Source organism: Danio aesculapii, chromosome 14 (genome assembly GCF_903798145.1).
Source record: "Danio aesculapii chromosome 14, fDanAes4.1, whole genome shotgun sequence".
Lineage (NCBI taxonomy): Eukaryota > Metazoa > Chordata > Actinopteri > Cypriniformes > Danionidae > Danio > Danio aesculapii.
This window is the reverse complement of record NC_079448.1, coordinates 42,584,382-42,599,472: the sequence shown is the minus strand read 5'-3', so window position 1 is coordinate 42,599,472 and position 15,091 is coordinate 42,584,382. Positions and strand designations below refer to the sequence as shown.

The following is a 15,091-nucleotide window of genomic DNA, read 5'->3' as shown; positions in this document are numbered from 1 at the left end:
AGATAAAATACATCAGAAATGAGTTATTAAAACTATTATGTTTAGAAATGTGTTGCTCTCCGTTAAACAGAAAAAAATATATAAAAAGGGGGGCTATAAATTCTGACTTCAACTGTATATTCATATACAGTTATAGTCAAAAGTGTTAGCCTTTCCTCGGGTGGTTTGGTGTTGTCAGACTGAGATGAGAAAGGGGGTGTCAGGATGTGGAGTTGGGCCCCCCAATAGTATTACTAGGGGCCACAAAAGTGTGTGGGCCCTTACAATCGTTCTAACTCCCACCCCTTAGCAGCACCCCTGAACACAATTCTAAACATAACAGTTTTAATAACTAATTTCTAATAAAGGTGACGCGGTGGAGCAGTGGGTAGCACGTTCGCATCACAGCAAGAAGGTTGCTGGTTCTCCGGAGTTTGTATGTTCTCCCCGTGTTCGCGTGGGTTTCCTCCTGGTGCTCCGGTTTCCCCCACAAGTCCAAAGACATGTGGTACAGGTGAATTAGGTATGGTAAAATTGACCGTAGTGTATGAGTGTGTGTGTAATGAGTGTGTATGTTTCCCAGTGATGGGTGATTTGTGGCGGTTCATTCCACTGTGGCAACCCCGGATAAATAAAGGGACTAAGCCGAAAAGAAAATAAATTAATAAATAAATTTCTAATAAAAATGTGATTACTTAGTAAATACTAATTACTAGATATTTTTCAAGATACTAATATTCAGCTTAAAGTGCAATTTAAAGGCTTAACTAGGCTAATTAGGCAAGTCATTGTGTAACAGGGGTTTGTTCTAGACAATCAATATATATATATATATATATATATATATATATATATATATATATATATACTGTATATATAGAGATTTTTTTTTCTTTTTTAAATATTTGCCAAATGATGTTTAACAGAGCAAGGAAATTTTCACAGTATGTCTAATAATATTTTTTTCTTCTGGAGAAAGTCTTATTTGTTTTATTTCGGCTAGAATAAAAGCAGTTTTTAATTTTTCAAAAAACATTTTCAATAGTCTACAGAACAAAGCATCATTATACAATAACTTTCCTAATTACCCTAACCTGTCTAGTTAACCTAATTAACCTAGTTAAGCCTTTAAATGTCCCTTTAAGACTGTCACTTTTAGAAATGATGTGAAATGTGTTGAAAAAAAATCTTTTTTCCGAAACAAAATAAACAGGGGGGCTAATAATTCAGAGGGGTTTAATAATGCTGACTTCAACTATATATTCAGGATCAGGATTAAGGTTACATTATAAAACAGACAATAATATTCAGGGTAAATAAGAATATTTGTCAAATGGATGTCACTTTACATGACAATATAGCACTAACCAAAATAATAATAAAAAATAGTATTTTATTCAATTTTATTTGAATTAAATGCCTTTACAATGTGCTATGTGATGAAAAATAAGAGTTTGCCTGCAAGTGGTCCGAGACCATTAAATTCTTTCAGTGAAAGGATCGTGGACTAAATCTGAAAAAAAAAAAAATGTTGCCTTTTATGTCACATGCTGGAGGCTTAAAAGCTCTTTCTGGAGTATTTTAGTAGATTTGTACACAAAGCATTTCATGAAAAGAAATCAAAACTTGTGTTTGGCTGTGGATGTCTTGTTTGTGAGATTTATTGAGGCACCACAATAATGTCATAACCAGCATAGTGCCTGTTATAAAGACAAAATCAGGGTACAAACAGGGTCAGTAAACCAAATACTGTTAGTGAGTCACAAAGATGAGACTATTACATAAAACACCAGTTATTTGCATAACAATAATTACATATGTTACATAACAACAGGTCATATTTGCAAAAGATCTCACATCTGCTTTAATCTAAATATAGCTGCCATCACTGCAAACCCCAACTGCTACAGATCATCAAATGCCATAAACATCTGCTGAGGTTTGTATTCAAAACATGCGTAATTCCAGTAAAGCAACACTGCATTGTTTTTCAGACAGTGCTTCTTTGATTGTTTTTTGATTGTCATATATTCTGACAGAAGCGACCCCCGTCTTACATTCATATCGAGGCCTCATGTGTGAAATGAGAAATGTGCGGGTTACAGACATTTCTCAGAGACTCGTCCTCTTTTGACTTCAATCCTGTTTGAACTCAATCAGGATATACTCAAATGCATGCCGAGCAGCCTTAGGCCACATTTGAGTTTCACTACATTTCAGAGTGATTTTACAGTCCGTGTTGCAGCTGTTGATGGCAGTAGAGCACCTGCTATTGAAGCATCAGCTGGGAGAAAGAGACACATGGACTGTCTGTGTAAAGGGAAAGCAAAATGAGCTGTTTATTATGACGGTAAAATCTTCATGGAACGCACGTCTCAATAGAAAACAATCCCCTCCCCCTACTGTCAAGCACAGCTCCAAAAGTCAATACAGAAGGAGCTTAAGATTTAAAAAAAGAGCCTGGTTTAATGACATCAAAGACGCCGTTTAAAGCCAAAGAAGGCCCTTTCATCACCCATATTTAGACATGTGTCGATATTCAATTAGAAAACAAATTGTGATAATGAACACACATGATATTGATATTGTGGGCACTTCAAAATACTGTTATTTTATATCTTTTTTAAACATTTTTGGATTGTGTTTTAAGAGTATTCAGGGTCAACAACATGCCTGGAATAATGACTGAACATATTATAGGTCTACTATATTATATGAACATACGCAAACACATATATGGGCTCCATTTGTTAACATTAGTTTACTGATGATGAAAACCGCAAAAGCATTTTTACATCTTAGATGATAATACATATTTAGTTTATGTCTAATAAATGGGGTAACTGTTTTATTAAAAATTCTGTTGTATTTTTTAAACTAACATTAACATAACCACTTTCTTAATCTCATTCTTGATTTTAGTTAATGGTAACTATGTTTAATATAATTTATTAATAAGGCCTTATTGTAAAGTGTTTCCTATTGTACTTTATGATCCTATTGACAAAATAGGCTCGTTCTGAAAAAGCCCTTTATACATTTTCTGGAGATCGCGAGTTAGTACCAGAAGTATGTATGGCTGCATTTGGTCTTTAAAACAAACACTATAAGGCGGTATGATGTCGTTCCTTTTCGCGCTTATCAGCTGAACGCTTACCTCCCTATGAACAGCTTTCCCGCTCATATCAGTTTGTCTAGTAGCTCGCAATGCACGTTGGCGGACTTGAGACGCAGAGAGGAGTTGACCACAACGACGGGTTTTGAGTCCAGCAAAGAACGGTTCCAGAAAGCTGGGAAGACAAAAACAGAAGCAAAAAAATTTAACACACATGTAAATAACAGGGTGAGAATGTGGTAAAATCTGAAAACGTGGTAAAAATCGACAAGGGCTGTTCTTTTTCTGCGTTGCTTTTTAAAACTGTTGGTTGGGTTTGGAGAAGTGGGTGATCGGGTCAGTCGAGATCTCAAAAATCACACACAGCAGCCTCAGGTGGATTCGCGAAAACAAAAACGGCAAAAAAAAAAACGTACCTGCTGAGATGTATTTGGCACTTTCCAGAAATGTATGTAGCGGTAAGTTTTCAGAATGAGCCTGGGTTGGCAATTGAATTTGTCATAAACATTTATTTACTATTACTGTAAAATAAAAATCGTATTGCCTCAAATTGTTTAGTTAAATCCAATTAAATGTTCTGTCATCTCAACTTACATTAGTCAAACTGTCAAAAAATGCTAACTAGAAAAAAATGAGTCGAAACCTGGTTAACTTATTAAAATAAGTTATTTTAACACAAAAATGTTTTTTGTCATATCATTCTTTACAGTGCTTGAACATGTACACTGCAAGAAAAAATGGTACAATGTTGTATCAAAGAAGGTACAAACCTTTGTCACTGGGGCAGTACCTTTTTATGGAACATAATTGTACCTTAAGACAAAGAAACAAATTTGTACCATTGCAGTTTGTGCCTTTAAGGACATGATTTGTACCATGGGAAACCAAAATGTACCTTTGGTTTTTAAAGCCTGCAGATACAATATTGTACCTTCATCAAAGGTACAAATCTGATCCATAAAGGTACCACTACAGTGACAAGACACTTTGTACCTTAACAGTGTCAAATGTGTTCCTTCAAGAACTATTTGAAGGCACTTTGCTTTATCTAAAATGCGTCAATTTATTTTCAGTAAATATAAAATGTCAAATACATTTTTAAACAATGTTTTTAAAAAAAGTTTATTTTTGTGTAAATGCACCTTTTCCATTTACAATAAAGAATAAGTACTTTAACATAAATCAAAAGATCTATTTTTTGCTAAACATTTCACAACAGTTTTCACAAAAATGTTACATTCTCCCATGTAAAATATAAAGATTTACTTCTCCAATTTTCACACAATACCTTTGTAAAAGTTTATTTAATTTACTTAATTTTAAAATAGAAATAGAATTGTGCAAATGTATTGTTATGAGATGATCAATGTTTGATTAGTTTTCCAATACTAAACTGTCTGCATGAACACTTTGCATATGCAGGACTTTTGCCAGCTCATGTGCGTAGTGGAAAGCAAACGTCAAAAGGTGCGGATATCAATAATGAAAATGTATTTATCAGAAAATGCTTACCAAATATTTATTAAAAATGTTTAGTTTACAATACCTATAGTTTTGTTTTATCAGTTGTTTTGTTTTATAGAACTCAATAATAATTTATCTTTAAACACATGCTTTTAAATGATGATTCATGTTTTAATATGGAAATTATTCCTAAAATCACTTTGCCTTTCCAGTCATATTTATTTTCATAGACATTGTAAAAGGAGTTGTCCAACCCTTATGTACCTTTTATAGGGGAACATTTGTGTACCTTCATTTCAGTTGTACCATAAATGGTACAGAACAGTATCATAAAAGGTCTTTTTTCTGTATCATATAAGGTACAACTTTTAGAAAGGTACAAAATTGTTCCTTAAGGAACATTATTTGTTCCACTGTTTACCTTTTTTTCCTAAGAGTATTTGTACACTAAAGCAAAATGAGATCATTTTGATTAGTATTTCTGTTAAAACACTAAACTATTTTGCAGCTTACGTCACTATTGTGATCCCATATATCATATACAGTGATATCAGAAAAACAATAAATATAAATAATGTTGAAGCTATTATAAATTAAATCTGAATTATGCATACAAATGTTGGTCACACTTTATTTTAAGATACAAGTCTTGCTATTAACAAACCATTAACTTAGACTTTTTGCTCAATTGACTACTAGTTAGTTGCTTATTAATAGTTACACTGTAAAAAAATCCTGGTTGCCTCAAACTTTTAAGCTGAATCAAATTAACCCGAGATTAGCTCATTGAACTTATACAATGTTAAACTGATTTAAAACAGCTTGCCTAACTTAGAAAAGTAAGTTAGAAAATGAATAATGAAGTTTAATAAGTTACAATGACCTAAAAACATACAGTATGTTGACTAATTGATCATATAATCTTTTACAGTAAGATCATAATTTATGTGTTCTAATAGTGTTTCTCAACCACGTTCCCAGAGGACCACCAGCGCTGCATATTTTCCAGAGTTGCAGTCTTTCATGCAAAAAAAAAAAAAATCTCCTCAGGTCGTTGGATAATTATGCATTCAGAAGTTAATGTCCAAACATATCTTGATATAAGTTCACATTGTTGTTGTTATAGATGAAATATAACAATGAAAACGTGGTTTAAAGAAATTCCAGTTGGCTAGATATTAATTAACAGTCATTCAAACAACTTTACCAAAGCCTCTCTACTTGACCTTTGGTCTCTTGCGCCCGCCATGTTTGTAGTTTGTTGACACCGAGCTTGTAGTGCTTAGTTGTTCTCTGTAGTTCTAGTTGTGGGCAATATTAGTGGTTAGAGTATGGATGGTTTAACACTTAAAACCATCCAGGAACCTTTGGCATACTCTTTTCAACATACTTTGCTTTGGGACATAGTAGTTCTATTTTCGAATACTATTTAGGATAGATAGTATGCAAATTGGAACGCACCACATGTCTCCTTAACCAAACACACCTGATTCAGATCCTCAACTCATTAGCAGAGACTCAAAGACCTGTAATGGGTGTGACGGACAAAAGAGACATTTAAAACATGCAGTGATGGAGGTCTTCCAGGAACATAGTTGAAAAACACTGTTCTAATACACAGCCAGTATTTTATTAATAGGCAGGTAATAAACTAAAAATTGATAGTGAAAATTGGAACTTAAGTGTTACACAAATGTTAACTAAAAGAGCATTGTTATTAATATCATGCAAAGGTTGCACCGACTGCATATACAAAGAGCAAGCAACATATAAACACTACAGCAGTGCCTTATGAGATCCCACTGTCTCTGATACCAAGCCTGTCACCCCTTGTCTCTCTCTTTCAGCCCATTTCCTGAGGAACAACAACACGCTGGAATGTATTTTAGCTCGCAGTTTCATCTAACTGTATCTGATAGCACACACTCCACATCTCTGCGCTCGCTGACAACCACAAGGATTGTGAAAGCAGCATTCAGCATTTGCACCACTGATGAACGCTTGCTCTTGCTACATAATGCCTTTTACAACAGTGATGACAAGCTGCAGACTCAGCTGCTGCGGGTCATCAAAATGATTCACGGTGAGAACGATCCCATTTAACCTCCACCTCAAAGCTAGCATTTCCGAAAACCACTTCCCATGTCTCACCTTTCTTCACCAATCTTGCACTTTGAAAGCACTCAACCCTGTGGCACAAGGTGTTTAACTCATTTCAGGTCTAGAGATGCAAGGAAAGAAAGTGGGTCATGCATTCATCAATTTGCTTGGAAATGAACTTCACCTGGATAAAAAACACAAGCAGTAATTACAGATCATCTGACAGTAATTCTGCTTGAAAAAAATTTGACAGAAAAGGGCAGAGGAAGTGTTCTTTAATTGTTTGGAGTGTTACAGAATACACTGAAATTTGATGCAGCACTATGACGTCCAATTTCTCTTTGCTACGTGTCTCTCATGGCACTTAATATAATCGTGAATATGCCAAGTAAGGGATAAAGTACATCGAGCCGGTTGTGAATCATACAATGAAGCCTAACAGGCTTATCAGCAGCCCAACATGAAGCGGAGGGTTGTCGTATAACCCTGAAGAAATTTATTCTGTGAAAACAACTGCCTGGATGTACTTTATCCAGCTTATTACATGGCTACATGTCACAAAACATGGTTCCGAGCTAAATAGTTTATTAAATGGAAAGCTGAAAGAAATGAAAATGGCTAAATGTACACTCACTGGCCACTTTATTAGGTACACCTTGCTAGTACTGGGTTGGACCCCTGTTTGCCTTCAGGACTGCCATAATCCTTTGAGACAGATTAAGATTTGGTGACTGTGGAGGCCATTTGAGTACAGTGAACTCATTGTCATGTTCAGAAAAACAGTCTGAGATGATTTGCTCTTTATGACATGGCACATTATCCTGCTGAAAGTAGTCATCAGAAGTTGGGTAAACTGTGGTCATAAAGGGATAGACATGGCCAGCAACAATACTCAGGTAGGCTGTGGCGTTGATACGATGCTCAATTGGTACTAATGGGCCCAAAGTGTGCGAAGAAAATATCCGCCACACTATTACACCACCACCACCACCAGCCTAAACCATTGATACAAGGCAGGATGGATCCATGCTTTCATGTTGTTGATGCCAAATTCTGACCCTACCATCCAAATGTTGCAGAAGAAATCGAGATTCATTAGACCAGGCAACGTTTTTCCAATCTTCTATTGTCCAATTTTGGTGAGCCTGTGCGAATTATAGCCTCAGTTTCTTATTCTTAGCTGACAGGATTGGCACCCGGTGTGGTCTTCTGCTGCTGTAGCCCATCTGCTTCAAGGTTAGATGTGTTGTGCATTCAGAGATGTTCTTCTGCATACCTCGGTTGTAGCGAGTGGTTATTTGAGTTACTGTTGCCTTTATATCAGCTCGAACCAATCTAGCTATTCTCCTCTGACCTATGGCAACAAAAAGACACTTACGACCACAGAACTGTCGCTCACTGGATATTTTCTCTTTTTCGGGCTATTCTCTGTAAACCCTAGAGATGTTTGTGTGTGAAAATCCCAGTAGATCAGCAGCGTCTGAATGCCCATCTGGCATCAACAACCATGCCACATTCAAAGTCACTTAAATCACTTTTCTTCCCCATTCAGATGCTCAGTTTGAACTGCAGCAGATCATTTTAACCATGTCTACATGCCTAAATGCATTGAGTTACTGCCATGTGATTAGCTGATTCGAAATTTGCGTTAACGAGCAGTTGGACAGGTGTACCTAATAACGTGGTCGGTGAGTGTAGATGTTAACATATTCACTGACAGTCATGATGACTCAAAGTATCCCCGGGTAAGCCTGTGTTATTAGTTTCAGCAGTTATTATCTTGGAATAACATACCTTGGAATGTCACAATTAACCAATCAGAATCAAGTATTCCAGAGAGCCATGTAATAATTATAGATATCTTAATGAAAACTGCTATCATAAACATGCATAGAGGTACAACAATTCAAATGATATCAAAACAGTTGCAAATGCACTGGCTACCATTATTCTGTTATTATCATTGCATGCCCAGGATATATATTTATTTTTCTGCGAGATATCAGCAGATATGTTTTAATTACATTATAGCTATAACCTTCTACAGCAGATTTTTTCTCTCTTTCCAACAGGTGTGAAATTAACCCCAAGACCTCCATTAGAGTGGATAAGATGTTGTTGTTTGAGTGGGCAGCGCGACTCATTAAAGTGCCATTCTTCACAGGCTTGTCACCACACACAAATCAACACCAAGACTGCAGCGAGTTTCCAACAAATTCATCTCATTACACATTTAGGTTATTAAAAGCACCACATTTAAATCAGCTATAGGGAATAGGAATTTTCAGGCTATTATTTTCCATCACTTCCACACTAGGCGCTCATTATTAATATATAATAGAAAAAGGAATGAATTTTCACACATATCAAATAAAAATCACAGTCCTATCCATGCGATATGGCTCTATACCAACACGGCTGGAGGTAAGTGACTTGCTTTCGGTAATCACATGCATGTTGATATAGAGCCGTATCGCACAGGAACTACTTTCTTCCCTAGAGCCATATATCAAATTTACTTTTTGGCAGCTGAGCAAAAGCCTTCGCTGCTATTTTGAAAATGTCCCATTAGAAATGGTAACAAAAGAATGTTCATAAGAAAGTTAATTGTTTGTTGTATTAAATAGAAGAGAAAGTAATACTTAAGCCCTTATTTCACTCACTTTCACTACTAAAGTCTTTGTTATTGACTAAAGACGGTCTCTTAGTGCTAGATTTGAGTCTCTTCTTACGTTTTGATGAGTTGATGTGTACAGAATGTACAAAATGTGTACAGTTTGTGTGCCTTCAGGAACAGGGTTGGGCAATAATCAACATTCACCAAGAACGTAAATGTACACACATTAGCCTAAAGACTAGTTTTCATTGGTGGTCCCTCAGCCAGATGTTAAAGTCCATACCAATAATGAAGCAGAGGGCTGTTGTATAACCCTGAAAAGCTTTAATCTGCAAAAACAACTGCCTATATGTACTTTATCCAGCTTATTACATGGCTACTTGCCACAAAATGTAAACATTAGACACAAAACATTGTTCTGACAGTGTCTTTTTTATTAAAAGCAAAGCTGAATGAAACAAAAATGGCTGAATGGAGCATACACTTACCTAAATATCATTCAATCACAGGATGGTGATAAACAGTCAAGAAAAGTGGCAAGGCAGACAAGCATATAAATACAGATGTGAACATATTCGCTGACAGTCAAGATGATTCAAAGAATCCTTGGATAAGACTGTGTTATAGTTTCAGCAGTTGTTATCTGGGAATAACATACCTTGAAATGTTGCGAGTAACCAATCAGAATTTCATAGAGCCGCTGTGTAATAATTATAAATGACTAAAGACTGTCTCTTAGTGCCATCTAAAGGTCTACCAAATTATCCTGAACTGAAATCACCATCACTAATCAATATACAAATTATATTTAACCATTAATAAGACATAGAGAGGAGTCAGCTGTAGATTCCAGAAGAAGTGTCTAAGGTAAGGCTGTTCTTGGTGTGTCAATAGGCGCTAAACTCTTGCTGTCTTCCTGGTACTCACATCTTTGAAACACATTTTAAGATAGACACTATCTTTATAAATATAAGATATTTGAAGTCCAAACATCCACATTCTTGTCTATTAAACTCATAAAATCAATCAACAACACAAATGCAGTAGTATTTGTACTTACTAGTGAGTAAACAATGCAGAAGGCTGAGTTTTTACTGTGGCAATACTGGTAGAACGAAGACTTCTTAGCCAATTAGATTCGAGAACAAGGACAAACTCACTTGTAAGGATGGCTATATCTCTCCATAATATACTGTTATGAAATTCCATGAAGCATGACCATGAGAATGGTCAGGTACTAAAACAATAAACTGTCTAATCTGAGAAGAGAATCAGCTAGGAAACCAGTTGTTCTGATTGTCTCGATCATGCAACTGAGCCCCTCTCTGCACTGGACTTTACCTTCTCCACCAGAGCAGCTCCACACAGAATGTCTAAGTTTTTAATATGGTGTATCTTGTGGCTCAATATTTATGTTTGGTGTCATTTTAAATGTATCTGTGTGATTAGTAAAGTGTTCCTAATTTCACTGTAATACTTTACTATGTCTCTTATATCTGTTATTTTTTTTTGACTTTGACTTTGATCAGATCTTTGCCAGATGCTCCACTCTATGGAAAATGGTCTTCACATCAATTCAAGACCAGGCAAGGGTCTTTGTGAGGCTTTTATTGTGTTGAATGTATGGTCATTTGATTATTTAAGGGAAAGGTGCAGAAGTGTCTGTGGGATTATGTAGCCAGGATACCACATGAGTGTTAAGACTTATATGCTGCAACGTACTTCTACATGGTCAGGTATTAATCTCTAACTCTTAAACAATGTTGTATATTTCTGAATTGCCTTATTTTGTTTAATTATATGAATTGGAAAGGAAATTCTTTGCCTGACAAATAAACATAAAATTTTGTTTAACTAATATCTCCTGAAATCATTTAAATCTAGTAGATTGTTTAGGCTGATGTTTCCGCAGCCTACGACCCGGATTGCTCATACACTCAGGCTTAATGGATGGAGCATAGGCCAGCATTAGAGACTTGTTGATTTCTGACAATCACTGACTTAGTATGATATATATCTAGTGGCTAAATCAAACTTTCTTTATGTATGAGCAAGCATGAGGTGGCCTAATATTACTTAAAAGAAATTAGCTTACAGTTATATCCTCTATCTAAGAACCAGAACTTGCAAGGATGTGTCCGTAAGCAAATGCAACTGGTGAGCATACTGACTCTAAGCGACTTCGGGTAAACGATGAAGCATTAACTAAAATAAGGATGTATTGGGCTAATCGATCTAAATTAGACCAAATCACAACCTATAAGGTGATTAGCTTGAATTAGATGAATCTAAATTTAATTATAACTTGGAGTTCGATTAAATTCGAAATTGGAAACAATTTAAAATAAATTTTAACAAAGAAAAATATTTCTTTACACATGTGCTAAAAGGCTTACATGCATTTAACCTTCAACCATGCTGTTAATTCAGTCATAGGACTAATAGATGGACCCTTACACACTCACAAACTCACTATTCTTCTGCTTAGTCCTTGCTTTATCAGGGGTCTCCACAGTGGAATGAATCGCCAATTCAAAAAAACAGTTAAATGTTTTATGCGGCGGATGCCCTTCCAGCCACAACCTAGCACTAGGAAGGCAAGGTCAAACTGTTGTGTTTATATATGTTTATATAGATAGACAGATAGATTCACACACACATAACCATTAAATATTTGGGTGTCACTGAATAGTTTCAGCATTGACAATATCAACAATCTATGCATCATCATCATCATCATCTCTGTTCTCCCAGCAATAATCAATATTGCATTATCATTCATTCGTTTATTTTCAGCTTAGTCTCTTTATTAATCTTGGGTCACCGCAGCAGATGCCCTTCCAGCTGCAACCCATCACTGGGAAACATCCAAATGCTTTCATTCACACACATACACTATGGACAATTTAGCTTACTCAATTCACCTATACCACATGTCTTTGGACTTGTGAAGGAAACCAGAGCACCCAGAGGAAACCCACAGCGACACGGGGAGAACATGCAAACTCAGCCGGGGCTTGAACCAGTGACATTCTTGCTGTGAGGCAATTGTGCTACCCACTGCCTCACCATGCTGCCCCCATTTTGCAGTACATAAAAGAAAATCTTACAGGCAGCTCGTTGAACACTATAAATGGAGAATAGAAATGAAGAACAAATATATAAAACAAAACTGCATATTGTAGAGGCTAACAACACCAATTCATAAAATCCCACCGACAACCGATTTTCTTTGCCTCCTGACTATTTCCCAATATTCCTCCAACATCAGAATTAATAGCGAGTTATAAAATCTAACAACTTCTCATATGAGACGTGTAACACACGCACTAAAAACCAGGTCAACCTAGATATAACTGCAATCATAAATCAGAACCTGCACTGATTTATATGATGGATCGGGCTTTTTGCTCTGAACGAGATGGACTAATCGCTAATGTTTTAGAGCAATATTTATGAGGTCCTGTCAGGGCAGGTTTGATTTGTAAACATGGGTGGCTGGTGCTGAAGCACAGGCCGGATTCAAACACGGTGGATGAGGTTTTCTGTGATGACAGGTGAAAGCTACACAGTCTGATCAAGCTTATGGAAGATCTGCCAGACCACAAACACACACCAATCCCCTGCTACACAGCAACGGTGAGCACTGCTGATATGAGCCTACAGGCTTTTTTTTCCTGCCACTCCATTCAGACGGCTGCCATTTCCAATACAGAACCTCACAATGAAAAAAACAGATTTCGCTAAAGTGGGAAAGGACACAAAAGGATAAAACACAACAGGACAAAATAGTCAAATCGAGCAGAATGAAATAGCTTATTTTCTTTTAAAGAGAACATCATGACGGGCTAGAAAAATGACAGGTATTATGTTGCATAAAAACAACTCAAATTACTTTTGGCTGCAACATAATGAATCAAGATGCTTAAAATAGACCGCTGATGACATATAATGAAGCACCAGTCAACTATTTAGATGGCCCGATTTGCTTTTTGCATGTCTGAACAGGTGAAAACAGCTACATTATCGACTGTCTGAATCTTGTCTGGTCTGACATGAAACATTTAGCAGCCTGGCGGTTTTGTTTCTTAATTTAATATGTCCCGTTTCATCTTCTGTAAATTCCAGGTGCACAAACACAACTGCAGTCCCACAGCTGGGTGCGATATGGTGAAGGACTGCCATCGTGCTCTACGGAAGAGTGATAGCGCAGACGTGTCGCTAGGCATAATGTTTTTATAGACGCCTTGGGAGGTGAGAACCTTCTGACAGGAGAATGCATTCAACTCGACATCAGATCCCCAGGCTCCAGCAAACAGCTGCTCCGATCACCCTAACGCTGAGCAGCAACACCAGTGTGTCTGGCATCCGCCTAAAAATATAGTTTAATTACACAAGCAGGCCTCCTCTGGGATGGCGAACGCTTTTAAAACTGCCTGATTGCTGACTGAGAGTATTTTCACTCAATTTGGAGAATATGCTCCATGCTAAATTTGAGAGTTTTCTTTCTAATAGAGTATTTATTTTGCATGCCAGTGGCAGGGTGTCGACTCACACCCTGAGCTCTGGATATGGGATATTAAAGCTCTTCAATCAAAAGTTTTCTTTTGGATCCCTAATGGATTTAGGAACATCAAAAATGAATGTTTGGGAATTTATTACAATCGCCTACAACCAACAAAATTCATATAAAGTAACTGTAATAGCGCTGTTCATTAAAAACAATATTATTTGAAGGGATTAATTAAAACGTTAAGCTCACCAAGGAGCATCAGACTGAAATGTTGAAGGTGGTTTAAAAGGTGTACATATTAGGAAGCAATTTGTGCACTATGCAACATTCACATGGCAAATATCTTGTTTTATTAAAGATGTTTATCCATAATCAAATTTAAAATATATATATAGCAACAAAATAGAGCTTAAATCATGTAATTACTTATTTTTTTCCTATACTTGATTATTGCCAGTATACCGTGGCTCATACAGTGGATCAAAAATGTTTTTCAGAATTGTCTTAAGACAAGAATGGGTATTGTTCAATAGTTAGGCCAACTTTAATGAAAGGTTTTGATCTACTTCCAATGTTGACTGCTGTACTGTAAAAAAATATTTATTTGTAAATATATGAAAATAAATATGAAACTATGCAGTCCAAATCTAGGTAACTGTAAGTTACCTTACCATATACAGACAAAAATGTAAAAAAAAAAAAAAGAAAGAAAAAAAAAAAGAAACTGTAATTTTGTTTTACATTGCATTATTTAATTTGATCTATTTTATCAAATCTATGTTTAAAATAGCAAACAGTTCTATAAAAGTTCTTTTTTTTGGTTATATAGTATGTGTCATGATGTGTCAACAGAAAATGCAAATCACATTTTATAAAAATGATAAACAAAAAAAAAAATTGAACCCAAACAGGGAAAAAAGCACAAAATGAAATGAAAAACCAAACAAGGTGATCCTAATCAACAATTATTGTAACGAGGCCATAATCGGAAGCTAAAGACCCAGGTAAAAGACGCAGTCACGCTAGAGGTTGTGCTTGCCAAAATCTGTCGTACAGTGCTAGGAAAACAGGTGGGAAAGAACAATATGATTAGATGTTGCGAAAGCAAGCCATCGCTCCATATTGAAAATTTCTGTACAGAGAGGTCACATTTTGATCTTCTATTGTCTCACGCATCATGCGATGCGATGCGATTTTGCAGGGCAGAGTTCACCAAGCTTGAACTTTCGAACACAGCAACTTGTGAAACTCGTCGCATGAGTTTGCATTTCCGGTGTGCCGCAATCACTGTGTGACCGCAACT

General features: G+C 36.2%; 1 long non-coding RNA gene across 1 annotated transcript in view; it reads right to left on the bottom strand.

Annotated features, from left to right (window-relative positions):
- The window catches only part of LOC130240235 (uncharacterized), a 166,856-nt gene that overhangs the window by 129,663 nt on the left and 22,102 nt on the right, over window positions 1–15,091 (bottom strand). Inside the window, exon 2 of the long non-coding RNA XR_008838749.1 lies at window positions 3,137–3,269. This is a non-coding gene — a long non-coding RNA (uncharacterized LOC130240235). The remainder of the gene's footprint in view (window positions 1–3,136; window positions 3,270–15,091) is intronic.